Below are 13,366 nucleotides of genomic sequence, written 5' to 3'. Positions count from 1 at the left end.
AGAGCCACATTTCAAGTATTTCAGTGCTGTAATAGCTGCCCAATTGCTGCACGGCTGGGTGTCTATTTGGCTGCACCAAATGCAATAAAATGCCTTCCTACTGTCTGTAACTACTCAGAAACACTCAGAAGGAAATCTTCAGAGCCCAGATTGCACTTAACCTAGCTAAACTTAATTTCATAATGTATGGACATGGTTCAGGGGGTGATGGTAGATTTATTTAAAAGCTGGAGTTGTAAAGGACAAAATAGTTTAGCCTTATTCACAATTACAGAAAGTAAAAATAATGGTGAAAATATTTAATTCTGATGTAACACAAGAGACAAAGCAACAGCTGGACACTGAGCAGCACATACAGTATGACTGAAATGCATTCAGTGCACTGTCGAGTAATTCCTTCAACCCATCACGGCAAACTTCTCCTCATTCATCCTCCATGTAATCAACTTTTGTGGTGGAACTTTAGTGATCGACTCTAACGTTATTCTTACTCTTCAGTGCAGTTGTACCCTGTGAGGATGACAAATTTCTAGGCTAGTTTGGAAAGAGGAGTGCTGCAGGGGAAGGCAGTGACCAGTCGGCGATGGGGGGCCAACCAGTAGAAAACTCATTTGGAATTCAGCACTGCAACATTGCCATCTTTTGGCCAGACTGTATACTCCCCTGTTAAATCCCAAGGATACTGCATCTCCAAAGCCATACTGAGGTCCTGAGGCAGCTTGACACAAAGGTACGTAATGGGTTTCTTCTTTTGTTACAGAGAGAGGAGGAATTATCTTTTAGCTGGCAAAAAAATAAAAAGGACAGTCTGACATGTTTGAAAATAAACACAAATTAAGTATATTCTGTGAAAACCACAAGAATATCGACTGACATGCATTGTGAACGTGTTGAATTTTCTCTTTCATAATTTTCCCTTTATATCACCTATGAATTAAAGCACTGCAACCAGGATTCAGCAAGAGTGCCTAAAAGCAACTGGACGTTATGTTCTGTATGATTCAAATATCACACAGAAGAAAATTTCACGTCAAAACAAGTGCACACAATCTTGCTTCTCATCCATCATCTGCTCTTCTTCTGGGAGTAAATTTACAAACACGCTGTGGACAGGAAAGCTTGAGTGGGTATACTTGTCCTCTACCTGAATAAATATTTGTCTGAAGCGCCTGGCCTGTCCTGTTTTCCCACGGTGGTGTATGGGACATCATGGATAAGGGAGAGGATGGGCTCTGACAGAGAGTGACAATTCATCCCTTCATCCCCCCTAACTGACATGTCACATTCTCTGATGACTTTATTGTGCTCCCTGTCACTGCACTTAATCTGTGTGTCAGTCAAGCCGGAGCAGCCCACACCACCACCTCCAGACAGCAAAGCTAATACCCACCCTTTTAATGACATTACATTTGGAGTAATGCCATTCAGTATAGCACTGATATTATCTTCTATTTGCATCATTCAGCCAGTGCCACAGCCAGAGCTCGGCCGATAAAGAGCTGGTCATTTCCCCATCCATTTCCACTCAGATGACAGATGTCAAGATGGCTGGCTGTTATTTACTGTAGCCATGTTTTTATCACAGACAGACATGATGTCTCACTTTACTCCAAGCTGTCAGCCAATGCATCAAAACTTGTCTTTTTTATGTGATATTCTGAGCACAGCGGTACAAAGTATACATTCATTTTGTTTTTTGATTATTAAAATAATTCAGTTAATTAAGTTAGCAAAGGAGGCAAACCAAGAAGTGCATGGTAAAAGTCTAACACATTAAACTTTCTAAAAAAGACCCGTTTTATCCTGGCAGGAAAAACAAATCATCATCATCTACACATTGCGTTGCACACACAACATATTGCTCTATTTGTCAATCCCTTTAACTCGATAATGCTTTGTGTATCCTGTGCAAAACTCTCAATGACGGGCAATTAATAAAACCTGCTTAGGCACGCCAAAACCTGCTCAGGAAAATATTCCTCCTCTCTATAAGCATCTGCGCTCTCCTCTTCAGGTGCGATGATGACATTGTAATGAACATGCCACAAATGATTTTGAGTGATTCAAATTCCATCTGCGGTGTGTTTGGTCCCTCTGTCACTGAGAATGAGCAGCATTACCAGCCTATCAGCATTAGAGCTAACAAAATCTTCTCTGTTTTTTTCTTTTACTGACAGTGCATTTTCTCTCCCATCAGAGCTCCAGTGCCTAATTAAATGTATTTAGCATCATAAATATTCCAGGGGGACAGGTTGACACAATGAATTAATGTCTCGCCTCAATACCAGAGCCTCCCTATTTGCTGTGGAGAGAAAGTTAGCCCATTGCCAGGTACATGCTGCTGCTTGCTATAAACCAGTTTTTGTTTTCTAATACAGTGGAAGTGTAAATACATTGATACTGATTAAGTCACAGGACTAGAATAACTGCCTGGGAAAAAAACTGAATGCACCGGCACCAGCTGATTTTATATTTTAGGCAACTTTAGTATTGTGATCTGATTAAGCTTTTTCTTTACCATTTATTTCTGTATTATATGTTTCCTTGCTTAAGGCTAGACGAGAGGATTGATACCACTCTCTAAATGTACAGCTAGCAGTCCGTTAGCTTAGCTTAGCCAAATCCACTTACCAGCACTTCCACATTTTAGCACGTTTTTTTGCTAACTAATTTGTTTGAGCCACACACAAAAAAAAAAAACAAGCGTCCACAAGAGGTTACCAGGCAACCAGCAGAGACTCCAGGAAGTTACTGTTCCTGGCCATTAAATCGTCCGACTCATTATCCTTCATAACACCATCATTTGTCTTATGCTGTGGTTTAGCCACAGCCAAGCTAGCTGTTTCCCACTGTTTCCAGTCTTTGTGTTAAGCTAAGCTAACCAGCTGCTGGAGGCAGCTTCATATTTACTGTAAAGACGTGAGAGTGGTAACAGTCTTCTCATTTGAAGGCACAGTATGTAAGATTTACACATTAAAGTGTCTGAAGACAACTAAACCTATGTTATCTGTTTTGTTGAGTTGTATACTTACATTATCCCGAAAGTTTCCAACAGTGTTTAAACCCAGAGAAATCCGTAATGTTATTCAAGGGAACAATATGTTTCATTTGGTTGCCTGTCAATGGTCTTGTATCCCGTTTTTCACCTCTAGTTGCTAAAACTTCCAGGAAAACAAGGGAAATACTATATATGTCAGACGGTGAGGAAGGAAGTCGGGGAACAAGCTAGTTAACCGCTCTATTCTTTACCCTTGTTTTTATGCTAACTCGCAATAGAGCACAATTATTCTTTTTCATTTGCAATGGTTGTCATTTAACAATGATGACAACTCCCGTGATCCCAAGCTACTTCACGATGCCGTCAAGCGGCATCTTTTGTTATTGTCTTAATTGAGAGACTCCCATTTAACACTGCGAAAAACCAAATATCCCAAAATGAACTATTCTTAAGGGTTACACAAATAAAGTTCCTTGAGATTACAAACAGCAAGAATAGCTTTTCTGGGCGATTCTTTGATTGATTGACGGTCAAAAACAGTACATTTACTCAGGGTCTTCTTGTGTGAAGTATCTCCTCTATCCTCTACGGCTTACAGTTTCATGGGGAGGAAAGTGACTGGTCCTGGTGGGCTGCTTTGCCAGCATGCACCAGCCATAAGCCGATCACTGCTGCTAGCCCCACCTCACCTTGCCGGTACATTCACCAGAGTCCTCTGCTCAACAATGCCTTCCACAAGCCCCTTAGGAAGGCAGCGGGGAATTTTGGATGGCTTCCTCGGGGTTTGAAGCCCTTCCCAAGTCCTAACCCTTGAAGAGGGAAACGTTTCACAGCTTATTTGCTGCGCCTTTTCCTTGCATGAGCAGCGAGGAAAAGTGTACTAGTCTGTTAAGCCACCACCAGAACAAATAGGTACAGCTGCCAGACTGGGCTGAGGGGGCTGGAGAGGATAGAATTACACGTTATTATGTTCATTTTAAATCTGGATATTTTTCCTAATTTCCTCACATTTTCTCTTGCCCGTGAAAATGCGTAGACATCACTTTTCTCTCCCCAACACGTGTAATTGCAATTTGCAAGAGCTAAACTAATTTTACGACACAGGAACACCTGTATTCATCTCCATATTAATAGAAAACAGGAAGTATAAATCCCAATTTTCCAGCAGCCAGTGTCAGTGAAGATGTTCCTTGAGGGAGAAGGCTGTCTCTTCTCCATTAAAATATTGGTGCTCTCCCCCCGCTTTCTCTCCAGAGCGTCCCTTTTGAGCCGAAATCAGATATCATAATTATGAATGGCACCCAGTCTACATCACTGGGCTTGACACTTCTAATATCCATATATGCCAATGCACATTTAAGTTTCCACTGTTAAGGTGTTCTCCATGTTGAGTTATAGTACTGTGTGGTGCCGCTCTAGAATACAGGCCCCGGTGAGTCTCATTTAGCTGTGGAAAAGGGAGGTTTGACTGATGGGCTCATTTGGATTAAGCACAAATGCACTGCCCTGAAATATCTCTTAGAAAAGAAGAGAACAAACTTTTACACTACCTTTGAAACCACTAAAAAGCTCACACAGCTACTAACAGAGAAGGAAAACTGGTCACCATTATAAATCAACACATCATCAGTTAACATATTAACACTCGGGCACGTTTCGCGTTGTCCTCTTAAGCATAGCTATGCAATCTTGTGTTGTTAATACTTAATGATCGTTAAATTTGGGAATTTAAACTATTAATTAGTGTGAGTCTCACTCGGGGCTGTATCTGCATTGCTGCATCCCTCTCCGTGCATGTCATTACACCACGGATAGGAAGCGCAGGAGCCATTGTCAGGTCAGGCTCTACAAAGCTAAGGCTGATGTAGGTGGCCTACGTTGCCTCATTAGTAACAACATGAGCAGTGGTCTAATGAACTTAAGACAATGCTAATTAATGGAAGAGAACAAAGGCTTAACATTTTTAGAAAGTGTGAAGCACTGTCTGCTTGTATGACAGCGTTTAAGCCACCTTAATCCGCTTGTGATGCGGCGCGTGGTGGCTCGACCTCGCAGCGCAGGGGCAGGTCACGGGGAGCAGCTCCATACCTCAGCTGATATAGTCACCTGTGACAATCCTTTATGGGCTGATAAAGTAAGGGAAGTCTCTCAAGGAACAGTGCACCGACTTGGCGGAGGGTCTCCCCAGGGAGCAGGTGTCAGGGTTGTCTATCAGAAGGCTGAAAGGAGAAAAGGGACGTGTTACCGGGCTCTATTGTATCCCGGTTGTCATTGACTGATCGGGTCCATTTAGCTGGCTTTCACAGTGAATGAAACCACCTGAATAGATGAAAGCGAGACAGCCTTCCCGACAAACAAGGAGCCCTGGAATATTCATGGAGGATCTGTGAGGAAAAGATTAATGTATTAGAAATTAAAATGGGGCCCGGACGTATGATCTTGCTCTAACACTTGGCCAGACCTGTGTCACCCGCCGCTAGCGCCTGAAGTCGGCACATGCCGCTGCCAAGGTGGAGAGGAATCATTAAGCACCCTGCCATTGTGTGAGCAGAATAATCAAACTTCACCCCCCCATTCTTTCCCGCAGCACTGACAATGAATAATTCTGGAGCCATTTGCAATGTTAACGGCACCTATCTGGGCCATCCATGCCTTTATGATAAGAGCTCCAAATATGCATTTCAACAGTCTGAACAGAAGCTGCTTCACCGGCATTTCAAAGGACACCTGTCAGTCATCTGAAAGAGCTGTCAGTCTCTGTCACGCAACGGTGCCGGTGAAATGGCCCAAAAGATAATCTTTACTCTCTCTCTTTCTCTCTCTCCACCTCTCTCTTTCAGATCAGAGCAGTTACATTTGCAATAGAGTGACAAGTGATTTACACTGGAAAATGGATTGTGTTTAAACTGAGAAAAAAAAGGGGGGGGGTTATTCTTTTAGGCTGCGTTATTCTTTGCTGGTGTACAGCTGTATCAAATATGCTATCATAAATGTGATCTGGGCTACACTGAATGTCATTATGTGTGATACCACCATGCACTAGACGGGCTACTGAGCTCAAAGGTGACTTTGATAATTCCTATTGCTCTAAACAGAGCTCAGTGCCTGCAAGGAGTAGGAGCCGAGATGGGTGGGATCAAACAGGTTTGTGTTTCCAAAAAGTTTGACCTTCTGTTGTTTTCCGATGGAAGGTGTCGTCAAATAGCGATCACTACTGTGTGGTTTATCTGACATTTTGGACAACACCGCTAAGCTAGCTCTCTATAGATTTTTTACTTTTAAAGTCTCTTTTCCCAGTGTTGCCTCACAGAAAAGATGTGCTCAAATTACTTCTTTATTTAACTCCATGAACCAGTTTCTGCAGACTTCTATGGCCGCTTGGTTGGCAAGGAGGCAAGTGAAGCCCCCTGCATCCCCACATGTAGGCCAGTAATTTGTTAAGCACGACTAACTTGTGTGCCACCAGCTGTTGGTGATATTTACAGCTGAGTGCAGAGGATGTGTTTGGATCGAGGCTTGCAGGGCCAGGGCAGCACTAGGCCCAGTCCCACTCCCCTCATGGCCACTCCACGGGCAAGGACAGCCAGCGCAGATCACAATACCAGAAAACCACAATACAGAGGTGCAGAGAATGACACAAAACTAAATTTCACATACCCCGGACAGCTTGCTGGCTCAGCAGAGTAAGGAGTAGGCCATGTGTTTGTGATACGGTGAGTCTGAATCTGGAGAATGACCTTTATGACAAGTCATCCTCTCCAAAATCTCCTCTGTCGCCCTCCAATATGTGCAATCCAATAAAGCAAAAAAAGACGCTCAGTACGGACAGCCCAGTTGTTTCCCTGCGGTACGCCACTCTCCCAATCATGAACAGATCACGGCAAAGTTATGGAACGTTATATCATGCAGACATCAGTGGCACATTTCGATCACTGAAGTCGGCTACAACTGCCCGAAACTGTCTTCGATGTGCTCCTGGGAACTCTGCCAACAGCCAGAGTCACTTTAGTTCATCCAGCACAAGCCAATACAAAGCTCTGTGGAAACCCTTATGCTTACCCATCCAAAATTCTCTGTTGTTTTCCAGCGAATCAGGCCATTTTCACACAGAACAAACAACAATTTGAATTTTGGGCACTCCTCTTTGTCACATAGTTTCCACACCATGTCCGTTCCTTCAACAATCTCCTCATTGTGTCCCAGCGAGGATGTGGTTCAAGAAGTGAGTCACTCGATGAATGTTCACTTTCATTTCAGAGCGCAGTAGGCTGGCATAATCTCTGCTACTGAACCCTGACTCACCGGGTCTGTTTTAGATTGAGCGTTCTGTCCTTCTTCCATTGTGAGAAAGGACTTGCACTCGCACTTTTGACTAGATAAAGTTCATCGACACACTGGCTGATGAAATTACACGTGTCAGAAAGAAAACAAGGCTGTTGTGTACCAAAACACTGCGAGGAAACCCACCGAAGACAAATGAGCACACGTTCAAATACCTCGCGAGTGAATAAAATGTTATGAGTTAATCAAATGAAGTGAATAACGGAACAAAAGCGAGTCGTTATCTCGGCTGCACTTTTTTCCCCCCATTTTGAAATCCTCACACAAATGAATGTCAATAGATGTGCTTGTACAACAGCTTTCTTACAAATTATTCAGTGACTACAATTTTGCAGTTGAAAAAGTCACAAGCAGAAAGCCATTTACCTGAGTCACAAATGAGTATGTAATTGAGTCCTTAGGGAAAATAACTCAGCTTAACTACTGGAAATAATGTGTAAATTCAATACATTTCCTAATGAGCTCATTTGAGTTTGCTGCAATTATATTTGCTAGTCTAGGTGCAGATCGGATTCTGCAGCTGAGTTGAGGTGAATAAAACCACAGCTCCCTTGTATTCATTAAAATTAGCATACGGACCTGTCAACACTTCTCAGAGGCGCGTTGTAACAATGCCATTTAGCCCTGCATCAAGCGACGCCAATGGAATGAATGCATGTGGTGGGTAAATGCCTCCCCACCCCTAGCGACAGGGGCGGAATACGACTGGCAATGCTGGCTCTGACGCACAAAAGAGGCTGCGTTTTAACAGCCAGGCCCTGGCCTCTGACCAGGGGCCATCCACATCAACACTGCTTACACTCCAGCATACCTCCCAGCTACAGGCCCGGCCAGCCACACACTGCGACAGACGGGGAGAGGAGCAAGGCAGCACAGATGAAGACCGCGAATGTGCGAGCATGTATGGGTATGGAGGTGGGCGGCTAGCAGTGGGGGCAAGGAGCAAAGAAGAGGAGATACAAGTAAAGATAGGCAAAGTAATCTCTCCCTTTAGACGCCTGTCTATTGGTCGACGGAGTGCAGCAACAGCAAAACTAAACCAGAATCATCCCCTGTAAATACCAAGAGCATATCTCTGGATAAACTTAAGAAATATTCTTATCAAAAGGTGCCAGGAATGAGGGGCCCGTGAAAAAAGAGCTCCTTTATTGTTGTTTGTCATCATGGCACTGAGGCTGCCAGTGAGAGGAGGTATTGTTGCTCAGCGGAGCACACAAGGCCCGAGTTGCATTGTTGTGCCAGGATTTTAAAACAGGCGCGAGTTATCAATAGACCACAGACTATTCGACTCACTCAGCTGTGCCACTCGATACACTTCAGAACCTCGCGCGCTGAACAGCCAGCCATGATCTCACACAATTGGGCTGCTTTTCTGACAAACACTTTGTTTCCAGATGGATCCATGTCTACGTCTAATGGATAGACGGTACCATCATTCCACAGCTCTTATTCGTTATAAAAGCATGAGCTGAATATACAGTATCATCAGTTGGATGACACTATTTCAGTTAATTAAATCTCATTAGAATTTGCCATTTTGGATACTAGTGGCTGTATTAAGACATAATTAACCTTGCGATTTGCTTATGACAGCAGAAGTGGAGTGGGCGAATTCGTCCCCATGAAAGAGGACACAGGAATAAAAGACAGGCTAAGGAGAAGACAAGGCCTCAGCTGTGCACCGCACTGATCCACACACTGTGATTACCTGGAGCAGAAAACCGAATGTAAAGGCCTTGGGCTGGCTTTGATATTTCCATCGTTCATTTGTCTGCTATGACCTGGACTACATCTAACAGACCTAGACTGGAGGTCAGTAGGAATCAAGGGAGAGGAGAGGAGAGGAGAGGAGAGGAGAGGAGAGGAGAGATTAAAATTAGAAAAGGAGAACAGTTGAAAATTTCCACGTCTTTTTTTACTCCAGATACTGACTCTTGTAGCGACCAAGCACATAAAAAGTGCTTATTAAAAGTTTACATATTCACACTTCTGTAGAGCAGACCCTTAATGAGGATCAAGGAAGACTCCTACAGTTTGTCCTCATTTTATGACAAACTATAGGCAATAAGGTGTTGATGAAAAGGGAAAAAAAAGCTAACCTGTAGTCATAAAAACTGTAGAAAGGACCTGTTGTCTGATAATGGCAGAACCAAATGAGTAGAAAAGAATTGGATTTAAAACATGGTCAAGTAGACATATTGTAAGCATAAATACAATTAATAATTTTATTGTCACGTGGATGTTAAGGACAGTGCCTGGCAAATGGGGGGTGGTGGCTCTTACACAAAGAGTATCACTCTGCTAAAACTATAAGCATGTCCTGCCCTGTGGTGGCCTAAGACGAGTCCACACTTCAGGAGCTTCCACGTCTGAAAGCAAAGCCAATCTGGAAGTGCCTTAAACCTGCAGTCTTCCTAATGGCCTGCAGGGGGTGACTCAAAAAAAAAAGAAATCTGATCGTATGTAATCTTAGGAGGAAACTCTACCTCTCACTAACCACACTCTGTTAGACCCAAATTTACCAATGTAACCTAGTGCTTTAATCAAAGAAACCTCCCCTATGTTATGCTGCTGCATTCCACTGAGATGTGAAAAGGAAAAAAACATTCCTCACAAAAAGAGGTTTTCAATGACTTATCATCCATTATGAATGTGGAAAAATGAGGCTGGAGTACATCGACTCAGACTGAAATGTAGAGAACCAAACAGGTAGATGCACAGAGCTGGACAGATCTGATAATTGGACATTTGCTTGATATTCAACTCATGGGTCAATGTGTCTAATATAACAGATACAGGATGGTAACAAATGAAAGAAACACAGTCATTAAAACTTGTATAACAGCTATTTGAACTCTAACATAAGAGAAAAAAAGTTAGTTGATTGATCAAGACCGGCTACTGCACGGGAATTTAACTGCATTTTAAGTCTGCTCTAGCTTTCAATGACAGCTCACAACCGTTTCTCAAAACATGTTTTTGTGTGTAGAGTAATACAGCCGAGCTCAAATTTCTCTCGTCCCTTCAAGCGCAAAATACAAAAGGCCTGGGCTGCCACTACCTGATTCAATCAAGTGTGTTACATTGTATACCCATGGGCAACAAGGCAACTTGTATTTTAATTAATAATGTAATACCCTGGTCTCAAAGCCTTGACCCCTGGCATTCTTGCTGCTTTTTTTTTTTTTTTTTTTTTTTGTAAATACTCTCAAGATCCCAACGTCGATGCTGGGAGCATTTTTCTGCACACTCCAACTCGTGAAGCTGGATTTGATACATAATGCTTGAAACTAACACTGTCGCGTTTTGAAGCACTATGTGAACGCACAGAAACGTGGGTTTTTTTGCAATATGTGATAGCTCAGGAGGCGAGGAAAGTACGCTGTGGCACATACCATTTAATTAGAAGAAGCTCTATTACTGAAAGAGAATCGGGAAGTTAAATGCAAAATGGATTTTAAAAGACTGCTAGAAAATAGAAAGTTATTGGGGTAAGAAAATATCCCATGTAAGCAGAGTACATGGTGTGAATGAAAGTTAATGTTAAGGGCTATGAAGACAGAGACATGGCCGTGGGTGCTATGTTGTGAGGAATAACATGCACAGTGAAGGGTAAACGCACGCTTCTTTGGAGATCCTGGACCGGAAAGAAGCCTGAGGGAGCTCAAGGGCTTGTGGGATATGGGCTGTATTCAACCTTTCTCTGCAGCCGCACACACCACAACATGGAATGATGGCAGTTTTACAGTATGCCATGAGAGGGACTGACTCATTTGTTCACACATGTTAAAAATGTTAACAAAACATACAAAAGTAAATGACTGACTGACTCACTTTAAGTCATGGGCAACATCATAGATGACTGACGCACTGCAGTCATTTGTGCCATGTTTGCAGCCACAGTGATCAAAGTCTTCATCATTGAGAGAATACATGTATTTTCATGTATTCTCTCAAAAAAGATAAATTGCCTGTGATGACCAATGATTCATAACATTTTATCAGTTGTTGTTTTAAAAGTATTTACAATTTCTGAACCACGACTGATAAAATATCAAACCAGCAACTCTAAAACAGTTTTCTGAAATCACAAATTTAATTTTTAACAGAGCAAACATTTTAATTAGCTAGCATGAGCTGAGCCACAAGTAAATCTAAAGTGATTATTCCTGCCCTTAGAGAAAGGCTGTCTCCCTGCTCTCTGTCAAAAGGTCAATTATGGCCCCAAACCGGCATGCAGTGACAGTGACCTGGAAGCGCTACTGATGACCCCACATCCAGGGGCCCAAAAGAGTTGATCATCTAACATGCAGGCTGCCCGGAGCCATGGAAATCTGACATTTGTCCTTATTCAAATGAACACAAACAATATGCATCTCATGCCTCTCCCTAACCTGTGCCAAATCTAAGGCATAGGGACCAGCAGTCTTAATGCATTGTCCTCCAATTCAAGTCCATGCCCTTCCCTGTGAATACAGCCACACAGCAATCACACACAGAGCCTGCAGTAAGAGGGGACGGCAAAAAGGCTCCGTCTTCACCAGCATCCACACTAACACTGGCCATTATCGTTCTAGTGTACGGAACTGGGGTCACAGAATGGAATGGGGGTCACACAGTAAAGGAAAATGTTATGGGTGACAGCAATTCAAGCTACTGCAAAATAAGAAATGGCAGATTAAGGTTTTCTTTCTGAGCATTCTTCATGTTGATGCTTATTGAAAGATCTGAAATCTAGATCCTTAAAGAGTCTATGATAAATAGTTTTTATAATAACAATGAATCGATTGACATGTAATGCGAAAGGGGTTGCTAATAGTGATGACAGAATTAGCATCAAACTCTGCAGGCACCCTGATCTTGACTGCGCTTCACGGCGTTGCTCAGCTCCTTTTGGTTTTCCGGCCTCATCAAGTCTCACCACTCATTTTCAGACGCAGCAGGAAGCTGTTTTCAGCAAAAAAGAGGCAGGCAGAGAAAGTCAGCAGCTAGTGAATTATGGCGTGTTAGCATATTAGCATATTGTATGTCGCCAAGGAATTGATGTGAACCAAAAACAGGAGTAGACAGTGACCTCTAGTGGCTGCAGTAATTTTGACGGCAGCAAAGGATAAAGGGTAACGTAGTATAAAGAGCAAGAAAGTCTGCATATAGAAGAAGGTGGGGTGGAAGTCAATGCTGACTTTTTTAACTTACATATTTAAGTTACGTCACACATGTTACAGCGAGATACTTATTTTAACCCATGATCCCGTCCCATGACTGTGAGGAGTATGAGCTACTGCACACTGCACTTTTACACCTTCAGCTCCACCTGCACCTGCACCTTCTGTGTACTTAACATTTAAGTACACACACGCTTAACTAAATGGTCAGCCATTTGCATTCAGTTTATTCATTTTAGTATATTTCAGCTGCTGTTGGTACATTTCACTGGTATATTTTATTGTTTATTGTTTAGTATATTTTTATCGTCTTAGTATATTTTCATTTCTGGTATATTTTTGTTGCATTTACGAATATTTTTACTGCATGTTGGTTTATTTTATTCTAGTATCTTAATTTTATTTTATAATCTTTCTTATCTTTATTATTATCTTGTTTCTAACATGGGGGTTGCAATGCAAATTTAATTGACATGTCATGCTCAATGACAATAAAGGATCTTGAATCTTGAATCTTAAATCTTTTCCTACATCTAACCAAGTAGTTTTGGTGCCTAAATCTATCCGTTTCACATGTTAACCACATGGTCCGATACCATGACGGTCTGGTCCGCCCGTCACTGGGACTCTCCAACAGTGATATACTGTATGTTGTTTTAGGAACAGTCATGTATGTCATTTTGGGAGGCGATCGACTTATTCAGCGGTTTAGGTACGAGTGTGTGTTGAATATTGGACTTGTTTTCATCAGGTGGACACAAATACAACTCAAGAAATAAATGAGAAAAGGTAAAAGATGACTGTTTGCTGACAAGTTTGACTTACTAACTTAAAAGGTGAAAATATGTCAGCAATGTTTTTT

Source organism: Chelmon rostratus, chromosome 13, assembly GCF_017976325.1.
Source record: "Chelmon rostratus isolate fCheRos1 chromosome 13, fCheRos1.pri, whole genome shotgun sequence".
In the NCBI taxonomy this organism is placed as follows: Eukaryota; Metazoa; Chordata; class Actinopteri; order Chaetodontiformes; family Chaetodontidae; genus Chelmon; species Chelmon rostratus.
Note: the sequence above shows the minus strand (reverse complement) of the source record.